The sequence below is a fragment of the Triturus cristatus genome, chromosome 7, assembly GCF_964204655.1.
Source record: "Triturus cristatus chromosome 7, aTriCri1.1, whole genome shotgun sequence".
In the NCBI taxonomy this organism is placed as follows: Eukaryota; Metazoa; Chordata; class Amphibia; order Caudata; family Salamandridae; genus Triturus; species Triturus cristatus.
Genome location: NC_140590.1, coordinates 766,397,101 through 766,423,864, shown reverse-complemented (window position 1 = coordinate 766,423,864; position 26,764 = coordinate 766,397,101).

Genomic DNA, 26,764 nt, shown 5'->3' with positions numbered 1-26,764 from the left:
GAGTATTACAAGGCGCTGAAGGCCTGGTTAGCCAGGGATGCCCCGAAGAATGTAGAAGAGCCTGTGGAGGGGGGAGAGGATGCAGGAGAGCGGCAGGACGAAATTGTAGATTTGGTAGGGGATAAAGCAGTTTCCAGCCCGGGCACTAGTGTGTCCTCAAGGGGCCTGACTCCAGAAGAGATGGAGGACTGGGAGAGAGATAGGCGGCATAATATGGAGATGGCCAAGCTTAAATTGGATGGTCAGAGAGACCTAGAGAATAAGAAGTTGGAAGTTGAGATAATGAAGATGAAATTTGAACATGAGAAAATTTTGAGGGAGTTGGAGATTAAGGCCAAGAGTATTGAGATCTCCCCCTCTGGTGGCAGCATACCGGTAGTGCATAATGAAAGTAGAGTGTATATACCTAAAGAGGTTATTAAGGATTTTCATAAAAGTGAGGATATTGGGCAATGGTTTGCCGCTTATGAATTAGCTATGGTGTCCCACCGGGTCCCTGAGAAGGATTGGGGAGCGGGGTTGTGGGGACGCTTTGTGAGTGAGGGGAGGGATACCTTGTTGGACCTACCCCCAGAAAGTAGGATGATTTATGCCCACATGAAGGAAGCTTTGATTACCCGCTATGGTTTGACCCCTGAAATGTACAGGCAGAGATTTAGAACCTGCAAGAAGATAGAGGGTACCACGTGGGTTGAATATGTGTCTTTTTTTGGCAGAGCAATGGAGCGCTGGGTAAAAGACAGCAAAGTAGAAACTTTTGAGCAACTGTATGACTTGATTGCATGGGAGCATTTTTCTAGTAACTGTTTTCCTGAGCTACGCCAGCATCTGATAGATTGCAAGCTGACTAACCCTAGGAAGCTTGCTGAGGAGGCGGACCGCTGGGTGAGCACCCGGGTTCGCAAGGGTCCAGTGGGAGACTTCGCCAAAGGTGGGCAGGGTCCCCAGCAGAGAGGTGGGGGACAGGGGTAAACCAAGGGAGTTCCACCGAGGGCCCCAAGATAATTCCCAAGGGAACCAGGCAGTGGTATCCCAGCCTCCCCCAGATAAGAAGCCAGTGCCTCCAACAGGTAATCCTGTTCCAAGGAGGCCCCCTACTTGTTTTAAGTGTGGCCAGGTGGGCCACAGATACTTTGACCCCCAGTGTCCCCAAAGGGATACTCCTGCACCACCCCGTGCACCGCCCCGCCAGCTTGCTAGTGTAGCCCTGGGGGAGGAGGAGATGGGTGCCCAAGGTGGGTGGGACCCCGTAGAATTGACCCTTGTCTCACTAGGAGACTTTGAAATGGTTCCTAAGCCTGCACTGCCTGATAACACTAAAAAATACAGGCAGTGGGTAACCATCAATGGCCATAGAGTGGAGGCTCTGAGGGACACAGGAGCCGGTGTAACTGCTGTCAGCTCCCGGTTGGTGTCCAAAGAGCAGGTTGTGCCCCATGCATTCTACCCAGTAGTGTCTGCAGACAACACAGAGAGCCACTGTGAGGTGGCTCAGGTTCCCTTTGAGTGGGGGGTGGTCTCAGGAACTCTTCAGGTGGCTGTGAGGCCCGCCATGCCTGTGGACTGTCTGTTGGGCAATGATTTGGAGAACTCCCCGTGGGCTACGGTGGAGAAGAGAGCTCACTTGCAAATGTTGGGACTGCCTGAGTGGGCATGTGCTACCACTCGGTCCATGGCAGCCAAAGAGAGTATTGAGAAAGACCTGGAGCCTGAGAATATGGCCCAGGTCCCTGCCTTAGAGGGAGGGGGAAGGGGGCGTGGGAAACCGGCCCCCTTGGTTCCCACGGCCCAGGAGGGAGCAGACCCTGAGGGGGATGCCCTGGAGCCTACCAGGGAGCAGAGTACCGACCTGGGGGACCTGCCTGAGCTGACCCAGTGGCAGCAGGAAGGGGGGCCCACCAGGGAGGAGTTTTGTGAACAGCAGAGAACTTGCCCCTCTCTTGAGGGTATGCGGCAACAGGCTGCAGCCCAGGCAGCAGGTGATGTGTCCGGTTCACGTCTGATTTATTGGGAGAACAGTCTCCTGTATAGCAAGCCTAAGGTTGCTGAACCGGGGTCAGCCCATGTGCTGGTGGTACCCGAGTGCTTCAGAACCTTCCTACTGGGGTTGGCTCATGACATTCCATTGGCAGGACATCTGGGGCAGACTAAGACCTTTGAAAGGCTGGTCACCCACTTTTATTGGCCCCAGATGCGCAAGAGTTCAGATACGTATTGTAGGACCTGTGAGACTTGCCAGGCAAGTGGGAAGAGTGGGGGGAAGATCAAAGCCCCACTCCAACCCTTCCCAGTTGTTAGCACCCCATTCGAGCGAGTGGGCATCGACATTGTGGGGCCTCTGGACCCCAAGACAGCCATGGGCAACAGGTACATCCTGGTCTTGGTGGACCATGCCACCCGGTACCCTGAAGCCATCCCGCTCAGGACAGTGACGGCCCCCGTGGTGGGACGTGCACTGATGGGGATCTTCTCCCGTGTGGGGTTCCCCAGAGAGGTGGTGAGCGACAGGGGGACCAACTTCATCTCCCAGTATATGAAGTCCCTGTGGAAGGAGTGTGGGGTGACTTACAAGTTCACCACTCCTTACCACCCCCAGGGTAACGGTCTGGTTGAGAGATTCAACCGGACCTTGAAGGGCATGATCATGGGCCTAGAAGAGCCCCTGAGGCGTAAGTGGGACGTCCTCTTGCCATGCCTGTTGTTTGCATACCGTGAAGTGCCACAGAAGTCCTTAGGGTTCAGTCCCTTTGAACTGCTCTATGGCCATCCGGTAAGAGGACCTCTGAGTTTGGTCAAGGAAGGCTGGGAGCAATCTCCCAGGAAACCTCCCCAGGATGTATTTAGCTACATCCTGGCCTTCAGGAACCAAACTCGGCGTTTCAGAAAAATTGCTGAGGGAAATCTGGAAGCCAGCCAGGAGGAGATGAAACGTTGGCACGACCAGAATGCCACTCTAGTCGAATTTCAACCTGGTCAGAAGGTTTGGGTACTGGCCCCAGTGGAGCCTTGTGCGCTCCAAGATAAGTGGACCGGTCCCTTTGAGGTGGTGGAGTGCAAAAGTCAAGTTACCTATTTGGTGGACTTTAAATCTCCCAGGAACCCCCTGCGGGTCCTGCATGTGAATCGCCTGAAGCCCCACTTTGAGAGGTCTGAAGTGGGCATGCTCCTTGCCACAGATGCAGGGATCGAGGAGGAAAGTGAGCCTCTTCCTGACCTCCTGTGTGCAGGAGAAAAGGATGGGTCAGTGGAGGGTGTGGTCCTCTCCACCACACTGACCCCTGAGCAACAGTTAGATTGCCACCAGCTGTTGGGGCAATTCCCTGATTTATTTTCCCTGGTGCCTGGTGTCACTGAGTGGTGCGTCCATGAGGTGGACACCGGGGACAGTCCTCCTGTCAAGCACAAGGCTTACCGAGTGACTGACCGGGTAAGGGCCTACATCAAGGAGGAGGTCTCCAAAATGTTTGCTCTAGGGGTGATTGAGTCCTCTAGCAGCCCCTGGTCCAGCCCCGTGGTCTTGGTACCAAAAGCTGCAGCGCCTGGTGACACTCCAGAACTTAGGTTCTGTGTGGACTATTGAGGTCTCAATTCGGTCACGAGGACCGACGCGCACCCCATCCCCAGAGCTGATGAGCTCATAGATCGGTTAGGGGCTGCCCGGTACCTCAGCACGTTTGATCTAACGCCTGGGTACTGGCAGATCGCCTTAACTGATGGGGCAAAGGAGAGGTCAGCATTCTCCACCCCAGATGGGCACTACCAGTTCCGTGTGATGCCCTTTGGAATGAAGAATGCCCCTGCCACCTTCCAGAGGTTGGTCAATCAGGTGTTGGCTGGGCTGGAGGATTTCAGTGCCGCCTACCTGGATGACATTGCAGTATTCAGTTCCTCGTGGGAGGACCACTTACACCACCTCTAGGAAGTGTTGATGGCGCTGCGCAGAGCAGGCCTCACAATCAAGGCCAGTAAGTGCCAGATTGGGCAGGGTTCGGTGGTGTACTTAGGACACCAGGTAGGGAGTGGCCAGGTGGCACCTCTACAGCTCAAGATTGAAACTATCCTGGCGTGGGAGCCCCCAAGGACCCAGACCCAGGTGAGGGCCTTCTTAGGACTCACGGGTTATTACAGGAGGTTTGTCAAGGGGTATGGCAGCATCGTTGCCCCCTTGACTGAGCTGACTTCCAAGAAGCAGCCCAAGATTGTGAACTGGAATGACACCTGTCAGAAAGCTTTTGATGCCCTCAAAACTGCCATGTGTACAGCGCCCGTGCTCCTGGCGCCCAACTTTGCTAAGGAATTTATTGTCCAGACAGACGCTTCAGAGCATGGGGTGGGGGCTGTTCTGTCACAGATGAATGAGGAGGGACTAGACCAACCCGTAGCCTTCATCAGTAGGAGGTTACTTCCACGGGAACAGAAGTGGAGTGCAATTGAGCGTGAGGCATTTGCTGTGGTCTGGGCACTGAAGAAGCTGAGACCATACCTTTTTGGGACTCACTTCCGGGTTCAGACAGACCACAAGCCCCTCAGATGGTTGATGCAGATGAGAGGTGAGAATCCCAAGTTGTTAAGGTGGTCCATTTCCCTACAGGGTATGGACTTTACGGTGGAACATCGCCCTGGTACAGAACACGCCAATGCTGATGGTCTGTCCAGATTTTTCCGCCTTAGTGAAGAGAACTTCCAAGGGGATGGGTAGTTCTCCCCACATTTCAGCTGGAGGGGACGCGTGTTAGACCTGGCACCATTGGCGTGAGTCTCCCTTCCTTTTTTCGCTGTGTCTCCTCTGTTTTTGCTGGTTATAGATGCTCTGGGCGCTGTGCCGCTGCCATTTAGTGCCACAGCGCGAATGCTCCCTTTGTAAAGATGACATATGAATTGGTACCTCCATGATTGGCTTATTCAGTTTACCTGTTAGTCCCTAGTAGCGTGGCCGGTGTGTGCCCAGGGCTGGTAAACCGAATGCTGCTGGTGGGCCTGCAGCACTGGTTTGTGCCACCCACAGAAGCAGCTTGTAAAGTGTGTCTCAGACCTGCCACTGCAGTGTCTGCGTGCAGTCCAGAACTGCCATCTTGGCTGTGAAGTGCACCCGCTTCCCAGCCCCTAAACCTTCCCTTGGCATCATGTAAGCCCCCCTTCTGATAGGGCGCATTGTATGTGTAAGGTAGGACATGCCCTGTTGTATGTAGCATGTCCTAGTAGTGAATTACACCCAATTTCGTTTTTCACTACTGTAAGGCTACCTATTCTCCATAGGCCAGAATGGGAGGTCTGGGCTATTACATCTGTTGCAGGGATTCTGCTGATACACAGAACTATGCGAAGAACCCCAGGACCTCAGTGAATTGTGGTGTACCAGAAACTCACCTCAGAACCCAGAACCCAGTATCCGGCTAGCATAAGTGTCCCATTCGTTATCCGAGGTTTAGCTCGGCGGTCCCAATGAATAGACAACCCAGAACAAGCGACTCAGTACATACTCAGGAATGGTGGGAATCGGAAATACCTGTTCGTATATTATTCTCACATCAGTCCACAACAATAATCAACAGAGACACGTTGTAAATAAAAGGGGTTTATTTTTATAGACCACGTGTCCTAAGATGCAGTACTTTGGCTAATACAAGCAGACAAATGATTAATATCAAAACCAGCAACATAGTTACAATACCATAGAATATAAAAGGGGTGATCATATTATAATGACAGTGGATACTACCACCTTCCCTTTACTAAGAAGCTAATATTATTATTATGCTAATAGAAGGTCTCTTAGGCTTGAATAGGGGACCCCATACCTCAAAGATCAGCTTAGTGAAATCACATCACAGGAGCATCAGGAGTCTTCTCGCAGGAAGGCTCGTCTTCGGTCTGAATAATAAACATGATGTCTGTGATACTAAAAGCACTAATTTTCAGGCATTTGCAGCTGCGCGTGTGTTATGGCTAAATAGTGGGCCGATCAACCTAGAGTGAAAAACATGCATTGTGTAATAACCCAGACTGTTTGTCACACCATGTACAGACCAAGGTCGCTGCGCAGAGCTTGGGATGGTAACAACAGATTGCTCTTGTGTGAAGCAAGTCTCGAGTCAGCAGTTTGTTTTAAGAAATAACATGTAAACGCAGTGCCGTGTGCAAAAGCAAAAAGATGGCTTTCTAACATCTAACGTGGTTATGCTAACTTAACAATGCCTGTACGTATTCAGAGAGAACTCACTACACGCCCCCTTGATCGAAGCACTATTTAGTAGGCAAGAAAAGAGAGAACGCAGAGTTCAGTTTCGTCAGAGCAGAACAAGGCGTAACCAATCCAAAGGTTCAGAATGAGTTAAAGTCTGAAACGAAAAAAAATTGAAAAGCAAAAGGGGAAACTGTGGTGTCCGGAAAAAAAATATAATCAATTAAAAAAAAAAAACTCAAAACAACCATCAGGGAGAAAGCAAAAAAAAAAAAAAAAGGGTAAATGCCGCGGCAGGGTGCTGTCCAGGAGCGACAGGCGCCAAGGACGATAGTTCAGTCAATCCATGAATGTATAGGCAGCATATGTGGCAACCGCTTCCAACAAAAAATCATTTGCAGGGCCAGCGAAAGTCTCAGCCATCCAATCCATCAACGAAAAGGAACACACGTGTTCTTCAATCAGCGGAGCTTCCAGCACGATCAGAGGGCACCCGGAATGTTCCTCCAAATAGCTCATAGCCAAGAAGTTGTAGGCAGCTGTAGAGATGTCCCAATTACCCAGGATCCCATGTGCTGCTCCACAAGCCATTATCCGGACACCAGAACAGGTCAACTCGTGAGACACTAAGGGCCTCATTAGTCGATCGAAATCCGGCACCGGAGCCACCAGGCTGGTCAAGCACAAATCCAAAGGCCATTCAAAGGGACAATCCAGGCAGTGAAGCACAGGCTGCACGCAGGTGAAGTAGCAATACCGGAAAGATAATCCATATGCCAGGCTTAAGGTCGCCAATGGCAGAGTTCCATAAAAGTCAAGCATCCTATCTCGAAGAAGATGCAGGCGGGACAGGTGCACGTGCGGCACAGAAGGAGCAGCCATTCCGTAGGATGAAAAGGAAAAGCAGCACACCCGCCACTAGCGCCAGAAGCAGCGGAACACCTCCAAAGATGCTCGAGAAAAGGGAATGAAAAAAGCCCGGAACCACACCAAAAATAGTTTGGAAAGAGGTCACGAGACCCGAGCCCACAAGTTTAAAAAAATGAGCCAGGCCGGTCGTGGACGAGGCATTGAAAATAGTTTGGATCAAAGAGCCGAAATGCAGGGGGAGGTCAGTATTCAGAAGCGCCTGTACCTCTGTGCGCGTATTAGCCACGTGAAGGTCGAATGTTTCACGAGATGAAGTCAAAGACACCTCTTTTTGGGACAATAGGGCTCTTATTCTGCTCAACTTGTTGAACTCTGCTTTCAAGGTTGGAATCGAAGGCCAGATGGAAGCATCCAGCCGCCCATGCGGGGGTGGAAAGAGAACATTATTGCAGCAGACCACTTTCTGCGAGACAGTTACAATATACGGGATTCCCACTAACATCCCACAGCAAGCTTCACTATTCAAAATCAAATAACTACCGTTAGCAAGCAGTGTGAAAGAAGGCGTAATCACAGGCACTGGGACACCCCGTAGGATGCATGCTAAATTCGGTGCTTGTACATTGCATGCGCCGTGTAATTGAATGTGCCTACATACCAAGGAATGGTCAGGTGACGTGGTACATTCCTCGCCCTTCAAATAAACCTCAGTCCCGTCCCTAGTACATCTATACGTAAAGGGGAGGGACCAAACCTCATGTATGAAAGCGGTGCCCAGCGGTTCATATCTACCCAAAGCATAATGTTTCATACAAGACGTAAACTTAAAAAGCGCAAAAGGGAGAGTTATCAATCCGTGGACTAACCACGTAGCCGAATTGATCTCCGCTACAGAAAAAGGCAATGGTTCTAATTTTTCAATATGTAACAATGAATATGTAGCATCCTTCATGGACATAAATCGCTGCTTGTCAGTAAGGTTAAAGGGAAGGAATAACGATGTAGTGTTAAGATAGTCCCAAGGGACTCTCCCTGCCTTTAAAGTCTGCAATGTCCAAGCAAACTGCATAACAGAACGCAACTGGTTTTGACCATGATATAACACAGACATATCATCATGCACAATATCAACTACTGATGAAACAATATTATCTAATGTATAAATCCTAGAAGAGAGAGTGCTAATGCTGTTATCTATAACGGCTAAAACCTTTTCCATGTTGGCTTGGTCAATAGCCCTCAATCTGGAAGCCGCCTCAATCTGTGACAACTTCCAGACTTCGTTGTAAATAGCATACGCCCACCTCTTGGTTCTGCCACCCACAGGACCCTTAACAAAATCATTCAAATCTATTTTGTCATGTAATTGTGATAAATGAACTTTGACAGACGCCAAAGTGGAATGTCGCAGCCAAGATTGACACAACTTGCCCACAGAGTATGTAGTTACAGTATGTGAAGACTCAAACCGAGGGTCTACGCGTTCCTGAGTATACCCCAGTTTCAGTCCCAGAAAACGTCGTTGACAGATATCTGAACTGCTTTGCCAAATTAACCAACCCTCACTATTAACTTTCGAAATATTGAAAGATGTATTTGAAACTAAGGAGCGCAAAGCAGCAAGGGACAGATCTGTGTGGTTATCCCAATTGGGATAAGCGCCCAGATCCGGCACAGAAGGTGATTTTAATTGTTTAGAAGTAGCCAATCCAAAACAGGTGGTTTGGAAGATGGATGAATTCAAAAATAAAATATGATTTGGTATAAGACAGGCACGATGTAAAGCCTCTGTACCCTGTACCTGCCACGGCTTGGAACCCCAAACCGACTTTAGATCAATAGTAGCCTTCCATACATCATAACCTTTGATTGACAACTCGTCCATAAAGGACTTGGAATAAAGTAACTTTGTGTGTGTCAGTCTAACCTTTGCGGCAGACTCAGGCAGCACCTTAAAATAAAACGCTGCCGGGTTGGAAACACTGAAATCGGTAAAATATGAATACTTGTTAACTAGTGTTTGTGAACTTCCGAATTCGGGAGTAGGACAGTGTTCCCATTGGGTAAAATTTACAAAATTTCTAAATGTATTTGCTTTATGCAGGAAATGATTGCCATAATGTTGAAAACAATACTGTTCCGCATAATTAGCCGCATTTTCGTATAAATCTTCAGCATCAAAAGCGGCATAATATTTCAAATCAGAAAACAGTGACTCAATGGCGTGTACATCCCAATCATCAGAACGTATGTTCTGCCTAACCACATCACCCATAGAAACACGAAATACATTAGGTACATTAATGACCTCTGTAGGCCCATGAATTTGGAATTTAACAGCATCCCATGCGATTCCATCCAAGACGGGCCAGGCAGTAATATTCACAAAAGTCTGGTCCCTCTTCATGATGTGGGACGAGGAGTGGGGGGCCAAAGTTCCATTGATAAGTCTAATTGTCGATCTCTCACTCAGATAGTGGCCATCCACAAGACGGAAAAAAACTATCACGAATCCAATGGACATAAACAAAAAAATACTGAAAAGCAACAGCCAAATGTATGTCCAAGGGGCAATCAAAAAATGTCTCTTAAACCAGCTGAAAAAAACAGCAATGTTCGATGGGGGGCTTAAGGGCAACGAGTTAGTGTCAAAGGAGAAACGGGACTGTCCAAGCGCCGTAGATTGTAAAACAGGCGAGGGACCACGTGTAGGATAAGCATACTCAGTCTCTTCGGGCAAACCACCAGCCGATGGTATCAACAAGGGATCAGTAACCGATTGCATCTCGATGGCAACATCAGGCAAGGTGTTAGAAGCAAGAGTCAACATTGAATTTCTTTGCATCGTCTGGCATGAAACTGCTGGAGTCATGCTAAGAAGTATCGGCCACTCGCTGAAGTTTGACATTGTCAATAGAGATGTACCTGTTTTCTTTGCGACCAGGAAGTGGAGGTAAAATGACTGTTCTTGTTCCCTGCACTCCAAGCACTGGAACTGGTGCACGATAAGAGGGGCCGAACTCCTTCTTGTTCTCCACCTTCTCACGGACCAGATCTCCAACTCGGGGTAGCCAGCCGACTACCGGAACCTGAACTTCAACTTCAGATGTGGAGGGCAAGTGTTCCTTCGATAGAGTGTCTCTGGCTTCTTGTAGAGTCTGTAAAACAGCACAGTGATCATCTACGTCAAAGGGTGCGGTCGACGCCGCCATGTCTAGACCATCAAGGTCCGGTACAAACATTCTGATTCCGAAGAGCATCATGTACGGGGTCCGCCCACCCAGAGACCTTCTAGGGAGATTATTAAGTGCACGTTGAACGTTATACAAATGGGCTAGCCAGTTCCGGCCTGTGCCTAAAACACGGGCTGTCAATGATTGCTTTAAGTCACGGTTCATTCGCTCCACCACACTATTACCCTCAGGTCGGTAGGGGGACGAAAATTTGACTAGGACCCCCAAATTTCTCATAGCCTCCTTGTAAGCCTTAGAGGCGAACGCAGGGCCCTGATCAGAATGGAAGGTACCACACGCAAAAGTTCCCACAAAGACACGCAAATCTCTGATGACAGTCCGCGAGTCAGCACTCCTTTGTGGCCATACCCACAGAAAACGTGTGCACGAATCCACTGCAACCAAGATGTACTTGTACGCAGTATCAGAAGAAAAAGGACCGCAGTGATCCAAATAAACACAACCAAATGGTTTATTGGATATGTACAACTGTGTTTGTGATGGGCGCGCAACAGTAGAAGGTTTAATCTGTTGGCAAATGTCACAATCAAGAACATAAGCGCGCGCTTGTTTATATAAACCAAACCACCAGTAACGTTGTTGTAGCAGAGATATTGTGGCTGACACTCCGGCGTGGGCTGACGCCAACCCCTCATGAGCAGCCAGAATCAGTGCGGGTCTGCAGTCCGCGTTGGGAATAATTCTGTCACCAACGTCGTTAATCCTCACTAATGGGACATTATCAGGACTTAAACGGTAAATGTAACGAGAAGGAAAACCCTTCGGGTAAACGCCTCCCTTTTCTGTAGCAGCAATAGCTGCCAAGATGTCATCATCAATCTTACTCTTTGATCTGGTTACTGCTGCCACTAAGTATGTAGCCACTGCTGTTTTTGCTGCCTCGTCAGCCAAGCTGTTGCCGACAGCATGGACACCAAGTCGTTGGTGACCAAGAGTGTGAATTACATTCACGAGTGGGAGACGTTCTTTAAAGTCTGCCACTCGAACCCAAAGCGTTTTATGCTTAATTGTGCCACCTTTTGTGTCTCGATAATCATTCTGAGACCAGAAGTGTAAATTGTCATTATAGGACTGGACACAGTAGAAAGAATCACTCACAATTAGAGTAGTGACTCGGGGATCAGCAAACTCCAGTGCAAGCACTAGAGCCCGAAGCTCCGCCAATTGCGCGGTACAATCGCCCAATGACTGCGTATGCACTGCATCAGATTGGAATTCACCATTTACGAAAGTACCTACGACAATTGCGCAAGCCGCTGAGTAGGCGTGCTTTGATCCAATTGCGGGCTGCGCAGACCCGTCAGTGTATATGACACAATGGTATTCTTCGAGCGGGCGCAAAGACAGAGGAGCCGGATGAACGAATTCATACTGCAAGAACTCTTGAGTCTGTAATGAGGCATCAAAGATGTAGGTGACGTCTGGCGACGTCAGTGTCGTGGCCCATTGTATCCACCGAGGATGCAAAGCTTTAGAATTTGGTACACTTGCCTTTGTCACCGCTTCTAAGGCGGGATAGGGTGTTACAACCAGAATCTGTTTCCCATGTGACAGTGCGCGTTCTTTAAGGATCGCCATCTGTACAGCAGTCAGAACTTTTTCGACCGCGGAAAAACGTAATTCAGCAGAGGTGTACAAGTGGGATTTGTACGCAATGGGGACTGTATCGCCCTCATTAAACGTCAAATACGTGAAACCCACGGCGCCTGGCACTATTCTTATTACCAGGTTGGTGCGGTTATCACGTGTCAGCAAATATTGTGAAGCAAGAAGGTCAGCCTGTAAAGACTGTAAAATTTTAGAATGTTCCAGCTGCCAGCTAGACTTCGAAAATGTGGGTTGTACCAAGGCGTAAAGCGGCTTGATACGCTGGGCATAATCAGGAATGTACGTACGGCCGAAATTCAGAAAACCCAGCAGAGATTGTAATTTCTTTAGTGTCGTTGGCGCACTCAAGCATGCGCACTTCTCCAGAAAGTGGGGAGCTAACCCCTTACCTTCATTATTGAGCTCGTAGCCCAAAAACAACACTGTATATTCCGCGATGTGAGACTTCGCAAAATTGAATTTGTAGCCATAGTCAGCAAAACTCACTACAATATTGTCGACTCGAGACAGATGCGGCAACAGCTCGTCATCCGTGAGGTAGATATCGTCAACATAGGAGTATGCCTCGGGGTCTATTCTTTCTAAGAGAGAAACCACGCAAGCGGAAAAGACGCCAGGGCTATTTTTGTAGCCCATGGCTAATCTCGTAAACTGTTTTTGTTTTCCGCCCGAAGTAAACGCTGTCCACTGGCTACTCAGCGTGGACAGGTTATGGCTAAAAAAGCCATTGGAAATGTCAAGTGTCGTTTTAAACCGTTTACGCACGAGACTGTCGACTAGAGCCGAGCTATGTGTATTTTGTACCGCGCAGGTCCGGCAATGGGAGTTTAGGTGCCGGTAATCCAAAACTAAACGGTACGAGCCGTCAGGCTTCGTCACAGTGAATAAAGGGTTATTCATAGGGGACACACATGTTTCAATTACACCCTGATATTCCAATTGTTCAAGGATCGCCGCGACGTGAGGTCTAGCTTCACGACGCATGGGATATTGGGGCTGAGGCTGGGGCATAGACCGCAATGGAATCTCATGGCAGGGGGACAACCGGTCCCAACCCACTTGAGTACGATATACCGCTGGCGCAAGCGCCAGCGCCCACTCACCAGCGTACATTTCAGCTTGGTCCTTAGGCACCGTGTGCGCAAAGGACGGGAGGATTTTCTCCTCCCCTCTAGGAGCTTCCAAAATGAAGGCCGGGGGCCAATCTGCCTCCGCTAGGAGGATATCATAGGTGGTGGTCAGATTATCCCAAAAAATCCCTTTTATAGTACGTTGTATGTCACCCTCTATTAATAAGACTATTTCATAAAGTCTATCTGGGGGAGCCACTCTGGTGTCAGCTGTTTCAACAGTAACCAATACATCAGTTGCTGTCGCCGCCAGAAATGGACGCAGAGCTTGACGGACTATGGTAATTTCTGCCGCGCTGTCCAGTAGCGTCAGCGCCCATGTCCGGTTCTGAAGCTGTGTCCGCACTATCTGAGGCATATTTTGCCGTCAGAGCCGCCACTTTCTTCTTCTGAAACGGGGGTCTTTGTCGAGCAAACTCGTCCTGCTTGCCTTTACCCTCAGTCTGTCGGGGTTGGTCACGCTGTTGTGGAGCACCCCGACCTTTGCCACCGCCTCCGCCACCAGACTGTGTAGCCGATGTTTCCTGTGAAGAACGAGGAGAGCGCGGTTCAGAAACCTGAAATCTATCAGGAGACTTAATAGTAGCACGATCTCGCAGATCATAAGTGCGTTCACTACTTGACTGAACGGGAGAGGCAGGCCGAGAGCCCTGTTTCTGCTGCTGCTTTCCCTGTTGTTTAGTCCGCCAAGGTTGTTTTGGAAAAATTGGCCGACCATCCTTACCAAAAGTTTCTGCCTTACCCTGCTGCTTAGAATCGGGATTTTTGATCACAGGCTTAACTCCTAAAGAGCTACGACCCAAATCGCGATATGCTTCTGAAATTATTTTTGCAAATTCCTGCGGCTTGTCCTCTTCAGCAACTTTCTTCAGTTCATTACGAACCTGAAAGTGCAACGCATCACCCTTAAGGTTTCCCATTATCATGGTAGCCACCAGGCCAAAATCTCCGAGGAGCCGCATCCCCAATTCTATCGCAGACTCCGCTCCATGGTCCTCTTGAACCTGTTTGATTATGGAGGGCAGCTGTAACATAGACGGAGTGCCAAAGCACTGCGCGTACGTCGCAGCAAAAATCTTACCCCAGGATACACAATCATCTATATGGGGAACTAAGTCTTTAGGCAAACTAATGGTGAGGATCCTGTGTTTTTCCACAGGAGTTGTATGCGGATAAACCGCCTCTATTTGGTCAAATTTTTCAGCAAGCCAAAAAGGATAATCATCCCTTGTGAGGGGGCGCTTGCCCACAACAGAATTGACCATAACAGGACTAATGACCACCGCGTGACGATCACTAGGTTGTCCCGCACTAACAGGCGCCCCCGCCTGTACAGTGCGCGACACATACTGCACCAACGCCCTATATACTGATATAAGGGCAGTGTGTAGTACACGCAATTCAGCCACCGTCACCGTGAGGTAACGGGGATGAGGCGTAAATCCGGCTAGTACCGGCCAAGTGGCCCCTGCAATTGATAAAGGGCCCATTCTCGGCGGTATAACCACATGGGGGAGGGCGCCATTAAACCAAATCTGATGTTGCCAAGCAGATATTGGTATCTCCTGTGTCCTATACGGCGCATAGTTAGCAGGCACGGCAGTAGCAGTGTAAGAATGAAAGGTATCGTCATCCCCACTGACTGCCGGAATCGTCACCCAGGAATAGAACAACTCAAACGGGTGAGCCGCATCGGCTCCCACCACAAAGATGACGTCCATGCCCGTGTCCGGCACCCCATACTGCGTCAAATGACGTTTCAGAGCTGCACGGCTGTGCGCCGCAATGTCTACTGCCATAAGGACAAGCTATACTTCAAGTATTTAGTAGCACAAGGGTTCAATAACCTTTTTAATGATCAAGCTTGAAAGAACCTATATCAATAGAACTAGGTAGGTTTAAATCCGTCAGACTTGTTATCCGGAAACAAGAATGAGGGTGCTGTGGACTAAATGTAAGCACTACTAAGGCGTTTCAACTCATAGACCAAACGTTAGGTGCGCCATGTTGCAGGGATTCTGCTGATACACAGAACTATGCGAAGAACCCCAGGACCTCAGTGAATTGTGGTGTACCAGAAACTCACCTCAGAACCCAGAACCCAGTATCCGGCTAGCATAAGTGTCCCATTCGTTATCCGAGGTTTAGCTCGGCGGTCCCAATGAATAGACAACCCAGAACAAGCGACTCAGTACATACTCAGGAATGGTGGGAATCGGAAATACCTGTTCGTATATTATTCTCACATCAGTCCACAACAATAATCAACAGAGACACGTTGTAAATAAAAGGGGTTTATTTTTATAGACCACGTGTCCTAAGATGCAGTACTTTGGCTAATACAAGCAGACAAATGATTAATATCAAAACCAGCAACATAGTTACAATACCATAGAATATAAAAGGGGTGATCATATTATAATGACAGTGGATACTACCACCTTCCCTTTACTAAGAAGCTAATATTATTATTATGCTAATAGAAGGTCTCTTAGGCTTGAATAGGGGACCCCATACCTCAAAGATCAGCTTAGTGAAATCACATCACAGGAGCATCAGGAGTCTTCTCGCAGGAAGGCTCGTCTTCGGTCTGAATAATAAACATGATGTCTGTGATACTAAAAGCACTAATTTTCAGGCATTTGCAGCTGCGCGTGTGTTATGGCTAAATAGTGGGCCGATCAACCTAGAGTGAAAAACATGCATTGTGTAATAACCCAGACTGTTTGTCACACCATGTACAGACCAAGGTCGCTGCGCAGAGCTTGGGATGGTAACAACAGATTGCTCTTGTGTGAAGCAAGTCTCGAGTCAGCAGTTTGTTTTAAGAAATAACATGTAAACGCAGTGCCGTGTGCAAAAGCAAAAAGATGGCTTTCTAACATCTAACGTGGTTATGCTAACTTAACAATGCCTGTACGTATTCAGAGAGAACTCACTACACATCCTATAGTCCTAACTGACCCACAGAACATGGTAGAAAAACGAATCTAGTATGCCTGAGCTCAGAATATTAAAATACATCTTTTAGTGAAGGTTATTTTTATATTCTGTGTTTGAAACTACCACTTTTAGAGTATAGGTACTTTTTTGCCTAAGCCTTCCAGTTGCTCTGCTATTATGTGTATTGGCTGTCTGGTTTTGGAGGGACAGGGCAGGCTGAGTCAGACCTGGGTTGAATAGAGCGACCTGCCTAGGTGTGAGGGGAGGGGTAGCTCCTGCACTTGAATAGGGCTGTGCCTGGCAAGGTGAAAGCTGGCTCCACCTCCCACTGTGCGTCTGAGGCAGACCCCCTCTTTCTGAAAGGAAGGATGCAGCCTGATCAACAAAGTGCTCCAGGGCTGGGCAAAACTGGTTCTGGCTGGGTTCAGAGGCTTGGGACCCCTAAGAACAAAGACTTTGGGGGTATAAATATTTGTGCACAAACCCCTACAATTTGTATTGCTCCTGGATAAGAAGAAGAACCTCTGTCCGTGTGGCTACAGGAATCTGCAAGAGAAGGGCTGTCCTTGTGCCTTGTGTGCTGTTTCTGGGACTGGCCTGCAGCTGCTACTACTGGACTTCAAGAAGAGGAAAAGAACTTTGATTGTACTTTTATTTTTCTTTTGCTACAGCAATTACCCAAGGGCTAGAAGAGAGCTAGCCTCCTGCTGGAGTCTCAGGCACATCAGACTCCACCATCAGCCTCCTGTTTCCTCCCAGCGAGGATTACTATCTGCAGGTGAGGCTCCTGTATGTTCCAGGACCTCTATTTCTACTGTTGAGAAGAGAGCGCTGAAAATCGTCGCTAACCTCCGTTAGCGAGCCGCTGCAGCTGGTGAGCGTGAGAAAAATCGCCGCTCCGCTGTCGCCGAGCGCTCGCTAACCCCGACGATCGTCGCAGCACCTGTCTGCGGGCCTGAAAACGCCCGCTATCCGAAGATCGTCGCAGCACCTGTCTACGGGCCTGAAAACGCCCGCTATCTGAAATCATCGCAACAGGATCATCGCAGCGCGGACGCCGAGCGTTCGCCATTTTTCCCGCATCGAATCCGGATCGTCGCTCCCTCGCGGAGCGCCATCTTTGTCAACGCAGCAAGATCGCACACGCAACAGGCTCGGTGCATCATCCTCCCTTCGCGGCAAGGATTTCATCGCATCACCGGCTTAGCGTGAGGAAGTTTGTCGCTTTGTCCTGCCCGCAACCCAGCGCATCATCCTCCCTCGCGGTAAGGATTCAACGCATCGCTGGTTAGCGTGAGGAAATTTCTCGCTACAACTCCTTAGCGACATATTTGTTGCTTTGCTCCAGGAACCAGATACTTTGTGAGTAAAAGGGTCGCAGAGACCCCTGCCTTGAGCTAAACATCATTTTGTGCATCCTGAACTATTTTTCCTTGCAGCATTTCTAAAGTAATTATATTTTTATAGTATTGTGGATTTTTACTGTTATTGGTCTTGTGATTAAGTCTATATAAAAATACCTATTTTTCATAACTACTTGAGTGGTGTCCATTTGTAGTGTTCCTCATTATATTACTGTGTATGGTCATAAATGCTTCACACACTGCCTCTGAGATAAGCCTAGCTGCTCGTGCTACGTTACCACAGGGTTGAGCAGGGGTTGTCAAAGGGTGTAGGCTGCTTACTCTGACTTAGGAAGAAGGGTCCCTACTTGGACAGTGGCCAGCCATTGCCAACTAGAGACCCCCATTTCTAACACCCACTCAAAGGTGACTCAGTCCTGAAATATTGATGGGAGTACCCCTGTAGCTGCAAATGGAGTATATACTTTTAGATTGGAAATCTTACATTTCCTCCGAATCTGTTTCCACACCTTACATGCTGCTTTCAAGATTTTAAATCTGTTCTTCTTATAATAGATAGGCTCTAGAATCGACACTAAGCACCCATTCACTTGACTCCCCAAGCCAAACTCATATATGGACGGGCTATTCTCTATAGATAAGACAGTCTTGGTTCCAACGCCCATATGTTGTAGAATACCAGCCTAATAGTACAGCAAGAGACTGGAAATAGCTAGACCCCCGTGTTATCTTGGAAGCATCATCCATTTAGCCGCGCTTCTGGACCGGCGATAGCCCCATAAAAACCTAGAGCAAACCCTTTCTAACTTTGTAAAACAAGAAGAGGGAAAATCGAGAGGAATCGTCCTAAAAAGATACAAACATTTCGGTAAAATTGACATCTTAATAACATTGCTTCTCCCATAAAGGGAAATATGTAAGAAGTCCAGTCTCTCTAATTTCTTATTAGTACTATAAATTATTGGGCTAATATTTAATGCGGATATTCTATCAACAGTGGCTGTAATTGTAATGCCCAAATAGGTGGCTGTTGAGACAACATGCTGCTTTCAAGATTTTAAATCTGTTCTTCTTATAATAGATAGGCTCTAGAATCGACACTAAGCACCCATTCACTTGACTCCCCAAGCCGAACTCATATATGGACGGGCTACTCTCTATAGATAAGACAGTCTTGGTTCCAACTAAGAGAACACCCATATGTTGTAGAATAGCAGCCCAATAGTACAGCAAGAGATTGGGAATAGCTAGACCCCCGTGTTATCTTGGAAGCATCATCCATTTAGCCGCCCTTCTGGACCGGCGAAAGCCCCATAAAAACCTAGAGCAAACCCTTTCTAACTTTGTAAAACAAGAAGAGGGAAATTCAAGAGGAATGGTTCTAAAAAGATACAAACATTTCGGTAAAATTGACATCTTAATAACATTGCTTCTCCCATAAAGGGAAATATGTAAGCAGTCCAGTCTCTCTAATTTCTTATTAGTACTATCAATTATTGGGCTAATATTTAATGCAGGTATTTGATCAACTGTGGCTGTAATTGTAATGCCCAAATAGGTGGCTGTTGAGACAACTGGAAAGTCCGAGGGGCAAATTATTCCTGAGCTAATAATTTGAGTCTTGTCTACATTCAGCTTATATCCTGACAAAACACCAAACTGAGCTGCTAAGTCTTTCACCACTGGGAAGGCACAGACGATATCGCTCGTAAGGACCGCAATGTCGTCTGCGTATGCCAGTGCTCTGTACTCAATCTTCCCCATCCTAACAGCTTTAATATGGGTGCATAACTCCAATGTTCTCAAAAAAGGATCTATATACAGGGCAAAAAGCCGGGGTGAGCAAGGACACCTCTGCCTCGTACCTCTGATACATGATCCGCCGTGTCCCTTCCCTGGATAAACCCATGTTGACGTAGCGATACCAAGGGGGTAATGACATTTCCCAGTCTTACTGCCAGAAGTTTCAAATAGCTTTTGCTGTCGCAGTTAATCAAAGTAATAGGCCTATAAGAGGCTGGGTTTAGTTCTGGTTTAATTTTTTCACTAAAGACAATGATTGTTGTCTTGCGCCAGGAGTCCGAAATAAGAGCATTTTCCCATGCCTGCTCAAATAAAAGTATAAGATTTTGTTTAAGCACTTGTCCAAATGTTCTATAAAATTCCAGAGGAATACCATCTGGACCCGTAGCTTTCAATGGCTAAAGATGTTATTGCCAGTTCAATCTATTCCCAAAGTAAATTGGGAGTCAAGTATCTCATTTTGCTCCTGCGTAACCTTTGATGTTTCCATACCATTAAAAAACATTCCTGGGGTTCTGTCTCTGTCACATCAGGTCCTTCAATCTATAGTTGACTATAGAACTTCTGAAAAACATTGAGAATTCCTACCGGAGAGTCCTGAACCTGCCCTGTATGATCCTCAATTTTACAGATACGATTGGCTATCTCACGTTGATGTAGCCGATTAGCTAAGACCTTACCAGTATTTTCTCCCAGTTCGTATGATTCGACCCTCTGCTGTTTAGATTTGGCTGCCACCTCCGTACCAAAATGGCGATGTATTTTAGAGTTTATAATGGCAATATACTGGTGGCATTCCTCTGTACTTGTGCCCCTCTAGATTCTACTCATTAATTCATATTCTGCTATCTTTAATTGTTCTACCAAATTCTAAATTTCCTTCTGTAAAGTTTTTTGGCGAGTTATAGAAAAACTCATTGTTTGAGACAGATAAGAATAGCACGAGGCTTCTCAGCAGTTAGACCAGTCTTTTTATTTTGATTAAAAGGGAATCGGTGGGCTCTTTGAATCTCGATTTTCCAGTCCCGTTGTTTCAATTTGGGAAATGCCTCCGTAAAAAGTTCTACGACAAATTGACGAGTATCCGTACCTTCTTTGCCTTCTGGAATGCCTAGTACCCGGAGGTTATTTCTCCTTAAATGATTCTCCAAATCAGTCAATTTCCATAGTGTATCCGCTTTCTGGGTTTCCAGAGAATGAGTACTGGCCTTTTGCGTTGTTAATTTATCCTCCCAAAAAGAAATTCTGGTTTCGGCCTCTCCAATTCTGGCTGTGAAGTCCGAGCAAGTTTTGGCAACTCTGTGTATTGAATTTTGTAATTTCCGGTATGCACCTCGGGTACGTGAGCTTTCCGCACGAGTGTCCTCCCTATGGGCAAGGATACTCTGGTAGATAGTGGAGAATGTTATTTCACTGGAGATCACTTGTTCTGAGCTTGTACCTCCTAAGGCTACCATTCCATTGCTTATGCCATTTCCACCCAATTGAGAGGAAAAAGTGTAGTTCCAAACCATTGAACCGGCTGAGTCAGAGGCTTTATCTAAAATCGGGACATCATGTTCTATTTTCCGGACGGTTGCAGAGATATGGGGAGAGTTCACCCCAGCTCCCCCTCATCCAAGTGGATGCTGCTTGTACCACTCTCCTCCTCAGCGCCGTCCCTCCCAAGACTTTCGTCCCCTGAATAAATGGATGGTTCAGACATAGAATAGAATTTGTCTCCTGAGTCCCCCTTCTTCACAGGACCTATAGCACAGACTTCATCAACTTCTACAATTTGGTATTCAGAGGAAGGCTTCTTTGTTGTTAAATCTGAGCTTAATCCATTTAGCACACTCCACTGGTTGCCACTTGGGAGGACTACATTACCCATAAGGCATTGTTCTTGTGTTTTATTTCCAATCACAGCAATTCCTGACTCATTGGCCAGAACGTCATGGCTTATTTCAGATCTAGTAAGGTTAAATTCCATAAGTGCTCCACCCTGCCCCGTGACCCCCTCCAAGTTATTTGCAGTTGCATTGCTAAATTCTTTCCCATCAGAGATTGAAATACCCTGGGTCAGCGTTTCCTCCGATATCTACAGTTTCTCCAGTGTCTCTACCGGTGGAGCATGGAGCATCACTTGTTTTGTTGAGAGCGGATCTTCAGTGGTTTTTGTTTTTTGATTATGCCCTTTAAACATTGAGGGCACTGTTTGTCGTGCGCGTATAGAAGCACTTCTTCTGCAAGCCTGGTCTGTTGTTCCCTCCATTCCCGGCCGGTCAGCTGCTGCCCCTGTGACCGCCCGGGTCTCCTCAGCGTCCAGATCTGTTTTCCCCGGGCTTCCTGCTCCCGCCGGGGCGCTTCGGGTCTTGGAGCTCTTTCCAGTAATTTTAGGCGCCATCGGAGCCGTCACGCAGTGCCAAATCAGAACCCCTGCTGCACAGAGAAGTGAGCTGGCAGAGATCAAACGAAAAAGTACTGGGAGCTTGAGACACCACAATCACGAGTGCCAGATCATGCCAGAAGGTATGCTGAATCTTTCTATTCTCTCATCACCCTGCTTCAAACATATAGAGGGGGAGCGTCGGTCAGGAGATCACCTTGAGTCATGCTCACTCGGCCAGCAGCGTGGCCTCCATCTTGCCCCCACTGATAGCTCTTTCCTGTTAAGGTACTGGTTGTTTTACCATCCTAAAAGGAGTCACAGGACAAGATTAACATCCCATAAGAAAGAATATCTGGATTCAAAGGGCTTTGCCAGTCGAATCCCTTTCATCAATCTACAAATCCAAATATGTTAACCTACCGGAACTTCGTTCATGGGATCATGGCCCGCAAAGATAACTGATCTGCGCAAGGAAATTCAGAGCGTAAGCAACCTTGGCCCCCAATTGATCTAGATATCATTCCACATACCAACAAACCCATCATCTCTATTATGACCTGAACCAGGAACCCAAGCTTGCTGAATAAAGTTTGTAGCAAACATTGTTAGTTGGTTGCCTTCCCAACATCACCTGAATTCCTCCAAGCCATGAGTCTAAGGTGACCTTGCAGGACTAGTAGATGAACAGGGGAGAGGAGTATAACTGTCTGCTCGATCAGTCCTGAAGAAAAGCATCAACTGCGTTTGCCCCTGGATCTGGTCACCAGCTGACATAATCCGAAAGCTGATTGTTCAGTCTGGATGCAAAGAGATCAAAACTGAAAGGTCCCCATCGGTGCACCAGGGCTTTAAATATTTTGCGATTCAATCACCAGTCGCTGTTGTCCTTGATGTACCTGGAATTCCAGTCCAAGATCCTGTCCTAGGATCCTGGAAGATATTCCGCCGTCACTGAGATCTGCTTCTCCAGGCAGTAATGCCAGGAGTCTCTTACTAGGTCTGACAGATGTTTCAATCTCATACCCTCTAAGCGGTTTATGTATCGCACCATCTTCAGGAGGACACAGCAGGAGACCTTTTCCTTGATTAGAGACTTGATTTCAAAGGATCCCGCTAGGAGCTTTAGAAAATTGAGACAGAGAGGTTGTTCCTCCTCCGACAATCTGCCTCCCATCAAGATTTGCTGCATCTTGTTCCCCAACCGTGACAGTTGGCGTCCGACTCTATGACCAAGTCCAGTGAGGTTCCAAAGATCACTTGTCAATTCCAGGCATCCATACTGTCAATCCACCATTGAATTTCCGTCTTGGAATCTGCAGATAGTAGAATCAGCTCTGAATATGTCAAACTCCTTCCACGATGTGCAGCCTTGAGTCTCTGTAAGGCTCTGTAATGGAGGAGGCCTGGAAAGATGGCTGTATCGAAGACAACAACGGTCTTACGATCCTGACCAGCTGTAATGGAGTGATGGCTTGCATCTAAGATGACAACAGTCCTATGATCCTGGTCAACTGTCGGAGTCATATTCAGTCCCATCTCAAGACCTTCCACAGTTCCTTCCTCATTTTTGTGACCTTTGTCTCTGAAGACTCAGTATGGCTGGGGTTGAGTCTATCACAAACCCCAGGAAAGGCATTACCTGTGATGGACCCAGCTCCTATTTACTCTTGTTGATTACAAATTCTAGGTCTTGCAGAAGTGCAATAGTTGTGTCCAAATTGGATTGTAACCAATAATGATTCATCAAGAGGATATTGTTGAGATATATGATCACTCTAACTCCTCTCGTCCTCACTATTTCCACCACAGAGAGAAATAATTTGGTGAAGCACCAAAGGGCTGAGGATAGCCCAAATGGGAGCACCAGAACCTTGAAGATATGACCCCTCCAAGAGAATTGGAGGAACCTCCTGTGGGGTCCATATATATGTATGTTCGAAACACACATCTTCTAGATCCAACGATACCCTTGAACTGTCTCTATGACCCATTGGTCTGAGAAGATCTCTTTCACTTGTTTATAAACCACCATTACTTCCCTCTAGGTCTTGGGGTAAGAAAGGGGAGTTCTTACCAGAGAAACCTCTTAGGGTGTTTGCTCCACCTCTGCCTGTTCTGCTGCCTCTGCTGGATCCTCTATAGGGAAAGAAGGTCCCTGCCTGATGTGTGTCATTCCATTCATTATTCCTCTTGCTCTGTCCCCTGAAGGAGCCTTGCTGGAAAAAAGGCCAGAAGAGTGGACCCTGTTATGTCTGGTCCCTGCAAAGACTTCCTAGGAAAATCTTCCTAATGGATATTTGAGCTTTATCTAAAGCAAGGAACATGGCCAGACATTTTCCCAGTTCCTTGACAAAAGGATCACCAAAGAGATGTCCTTGGGCTATGACTCCTGAATCTGACATTGCCAGTTCTCCCAGTTTGCGATCAATTTTAATAAGGAGAGAGACGCTTTGTTCTGTTGAGAGGGCACAGCTAGTATTGCCCAAAAGGCAAACGGCTCTTTGAGCCCAGCCAGCAACTATGTCCATAGGCATGGAGGCCCCTGTAGACTATGAATGTTTTGCTAGCTCAAGTATACTAGTGAGAGGGCCCACCATGTCCAGGGGTATGTCTTGGCAGGCCCTCCCTGAGCGATCAATACCTTTCTTAGGGTCTTTCATGCCCCCCAAAAAAGTGCACTTCTTTGGGTTGATCTCTGGGGTAACATCTACCTAAACCCCAGTGAGGGTCTGGGGCACTCGACCCTCAATAGGGCCCTCACAACTTTCCCCAAGGGCTGTTGTATCTTACTGGTGACATAATCTGTGGCCTTCTGGGTGGGGGTCCACTCCGTGGAGTGGGAATGTCAAAGGCCCTTCAGCTCAAACATACCTGACTGCCCTTGTTCCCCATCCTGTGAGTCTGAGGCATTGGAACCTGGGTGCCAAGGCCTGTTGCAGCCCGGTTCCTCTTCAGAAGAGCCTTCCTCCTCAATTTTCCCCTCCCCATGTATTGCAAACCCTGCACCAGGGTCAGATTTGGTGCAACCATGTCACTGATTTCACTGGGGAAACTTTCCTCCTGGTAGGGGGATTTCTTCAGCATGCGCGCACTCGTAAGGAAGGCGTTGTGTAGTTACTCAAAGCCATCCAGGTGCCCGCATCACGCTTTGCGACCCTTTTAGGTATTAAGGTAGTCTGCCCACCTGTCTCTGTTACCAATGAGTTCTTTCCTTCAAAGACCTTGGAAATTTGCCTCGCTAATTAGTAAATTTGTTAGATTTGTTCTTGTAAGTGGTTAAGAGCCTTTGAAATAGCCTGAATAAGCACCCTGTTAACCGCTGCAAGCAAGCATCGCCCCTCAGTGGGCCATTCTCCCTCCCCTTCGTGATAGTGGGAATATTCATGGTCCCTGGAGAAAAAGTGAGAGCGCCACCAGCCAACTTGTAACTCGCTGATCCTCATGTAAATCGCTCTGACATCTCCGGGTCTAGCCAGCGCTATATAAAACTCTGCAAATAAATGTGGACAGCAAGAACAAAACACCCTTAATTAAATATCTTTGGACAGCCCCCTCGCTGTTGCTCTGTTGCAAACAAGACATGTATTGAATCACGTCCTAATTTAAGCTGCAAAGGTTGGAAGGAATCTCAAGATGAAATTCACCAGTGAAACCACAAAGGAGCAGTGGCGCCTGCTCCAAATCCAAAGTGGTGAGGCAGATGGTGGTGGAGGGGGTGTTGGGTAATAATATTTTTTTTTAACGTACCTGTCTTGTCACCAATACTGATGCTGCTGGCCGCCTTGGTGCTCCTCTCCTCCCGGCAGTCACTGGGGCACAAAGCACAAGCTCTCCACCCAATCCAGGTGTTGCTCCCATGCTATACCAAGCATGAGAGCAGCCCCAGGATTGACCTGAGTGGGCTAGTGTGATGCTCGCTCAGGAATAGGAGCCTGTGGCACTTCTCCACCCGGCTGTGGAACACAGCTGGGTTGGGAAAATGTAAGTGCGCATGTCGGTTTGACCATCCTAGGATGGCCGACCAAACCAACATGCGCACTTACAGTGCACAACTCTCCTCCCTGCCATGGCCTGGCCCTGCCCTAGATTCCATGGCTGAGTCAGTTAGTGGAAAATAAAAAGAGCAAGATCACAACTCGCCTGACAGGGATCCGTCAACGACATGAAAGAGCTCCACTGAGGGTCCCCTTGAGGGTTTAATAACACGCAACTAGAAAAATGTATAAACAGCAATCCTGAACACTGTCACAATATATATATATATATATATATATATATATATATATATATAAATCTTTGCAAAATTTTCCAAACTTTTGGCCAGCTCCGGTCCGTTCCTATCCTGAAAGTTTCACAGTGATTCGTCGAAGGGGGCCGAGAAAAAAGGGGGGTCCCAAAACACGTTTTCCCCATGCATTTTCCCATAGGACCTTTAGCCGCAGCTACAGCCCGAACTGCTGAACGGAATTACACCAAATTTGGCAAAGAGGTAGTCCTCAGTTCAGACTCGTGCCTTTTGCTTAAATGGTGTAAATCCGTTCAGTAGTTCCTGAGAAAATTACAGTTAAAAGAACATATATATCTATGGCCTCGGAGGATCCGCGCACCCTCCCGATCACAAGCTGAATTTTAACTGGCTGCCAACACTCTGAATCAGGAAGTGTTGGCAGCCATCTTGTGCCTCGGTCATTTGAGATGTCATCAGTGATGTCACTGACCATGTCATGAATGATGTAATATGTGACATCATCAGCAGTGGATTGCGTGCGCACGAGATGTAGTAAGTACAACTAACTATATCGGAGGAATTTCAATGGTTTTGTTTGAGTGAAATGTCCAGCTAACTATAACACCCCTAAAACCTATTGTTTTTTCAGTGAACTTCTAAGGTTTTTTAAATGCTAATTCCTAACTATATCAGGCCTGAAACCTATGTTTTTTTCAGTGAGTATATATATATATATATATATATATATATATATATATATATATATAACCAATAATGATGACAGATTCTCCTTCATGTGTTCAAGGTAAATGTATTCCTCATAGCCCCAGACATGTCTGGTTCCTTAGGAATCTCTAAACCGTCTGTTCATCAACTGTCAACTGTGGAATTCATGTGTGGTGTGACATGCAGTGCTAATCACATTGCTTTAACTGCATTACATCACAATGCCCTAACATCACGCCACATAACATCATTACAACACAACCCCCTTCCACACTATTGAAAAACA